This window comes from Rhinolophus ferrumequinum, chromosome 14 (assembly GCF_004115265.2).
Source record: "Rhinolophus ferrumequinum isolate MPI-CBG mRhiFer1 chromosome 14, mRhiFer1_v1.p, whole genome shotgun sequence".
Taxonomy (NCBI): Eukaryota; Metazoa; Chordata; class Mammalia; order Chiroptera; family Rhinolophidae; genus Rhinolophus; species Rhinolophus ferrumequinum.
This window is the reverse complement of record NC_046297.1, coordinates 24,103,564-24,105,693: the sequence shown is the minus strand read 5'-3', so window position 1 is coordinate 24,105,693 and position 2,130 is coordinate 24,103,564.

The window sequence follows — 2,130 nt, the reverse complement described above, 5'->3', positions numbered from 1 at the left end:
CTGGTGCATTGTCATGATGCAAGAGCCATGCATGAGTTGTTGGCGAAAAGTTCAGGTCGTCTAACTTTTTCACGCAGTCTTTTCAGCACTTCCAAATAGTAAACTTGGTTAACTATTTTGTTCAGTTGGTACAAATTGATAGCGAATAATCCCTCTGATATCAAAAAAGGTTAGCAACATTGTTGCAACAAGTTCGCAAACCTAATTGTCCAACCTTGTATATTCTACATATATATTTGAAAGTCAGCTGTAAACTATTTAAGAAAGAGAAGCCCCAGAAGGAATGCATTCACAAGGTAGTGTTAAATGTGGTAGCAAAGTGGTCTAAAGCACAGATTTTTCAATGAGATAATCCTGGGTACATGTCCCGAGTCAGCTGCCTACCCAGGAGGGCTGTTGAAGCTCTAAGCCTCAGCAGCTTCCCCTGCAGAATAGCAAGAGAAGTAGTGCCTTCTTCATGTGGCTGTGGTGCAGAGGATGAGAGAGGGTATGTAATTCATTTATCAAGTGCTGGGAGGAGCAAAGATCCAATAAACATAAACACTCATTATTCTTATGAAGAAATTATATGGACCACTTCAGGGAAGATGGTCCCTAATGACACAGACTTTTCTTATGCATCAGGATCTCAGATCAAGTAGTGTCAACACTACTTGGGTTAGGTCTCCCTCATACTGTTATGGCCAGAGGTGAGTCATTTCGTACCCACTTGTTTTTAGTTCTCTCACCTGGAAGATTCATTTCCTTAGACCAATAGACTGGGGCACCTGCTATAATTTAGCCTTTGCCAGCCACTAGGGAGAAAAAATAGGACATGGAAGTGTTGCTCTTAGAACAATTTTAACAGTTAGGCAGTGGGCAAAGGAGTAAGTGAGCATGTTCTTGTATGTTTTAATTACAAAAGTAAGGGCTGAGCATTAAAGGAAATTCATTTAAGGCAATTAACTTTTCTCCAATTAGTAATTAAGCATCACCAATTCATTTCAACTAATAAATGGCCCCTGTAGAAAAAGGGGGAAATGAGTTTGACTTACGAATTTTTAACATCTAAAAAGATCTTTATATACTAACTACAACTTTCTAATTCTATTTAGACAACTAGATTTATAGGCATATTCATTGAAATTCCATGAACCCACAGATTTGGAATCCTCTGGGAGCTTGTTAGCAATGCAGAATTTCAGTCCTCACCCTTCACCTTCTGAATAAGAATCTGAATTTTAACAAGATCCCCAGATAATTTCTGTACACATTCAAGTTTGAGGAGCTCTGAAACAAGTTGTTGCTTGTATAGTGCAGTACCACATCCAGAACACTAAGAGGAGCCATTTCCTCAAATTTCCTATATACATTTTAAGGGTGAATTTAGAACCACTGCTGTTAAGTCGTTTTTGCAATCAATTTTTTTCCCCATTGGAATAACATCTTATTCTTTAATGAAGAGAAAACAAAGATAATACAAAAAATGCTATGTCTGATACACAAGTAGTATCTAATGAATGTGGAGAAGAAATGTTTTAAAATTTCTTTGTTAAACTCCAAGAGGTTTTAGAAAGACTAAAACAATTATTGTTCTAAAGTCCAGGTAAATATTTGAAAATTATATCACATTTGTGTTATAGGTCGGGATGGAGCTACAATAAAAAATAAGTGAATTACATTGAAAACCTTTTGCTTTAAACTACAGATGTGTGTATGTGTATGTGTGATGTATTTATTTCAAGAAGTACACTTGTTAAAGAAATGAAAAAATATAAAAACAAGGATGGCGTCATTTCATAATGACATAAATAAACCACGATGAACCTTTAACTCATTAAACCTCCTCATCAAAGACATCTAGTCAAGGTCACTAGTAAAAATGAACTTCCTGTTTCTTTCCTTTAGAATAAACAAAGAAATCTATAAATTGAGACTTCATGCTTACCAGCTACAGGGAACTCTAAGCCTAGGATAAGTGACAAAAGAGAGAACTTGCAACAGCTGCTTGCCCTGCTCTCCTGGGTGGCACACAATATTGCCATGGGCCACACTCCCCTGGTTTCTCAAGTCTCCATACAGTGATTGGCTCGTCAATCTCTTTATGTAGGGTGAAACACTGTAGTAGCTCTTTTGAGCACTTTGTCTTCT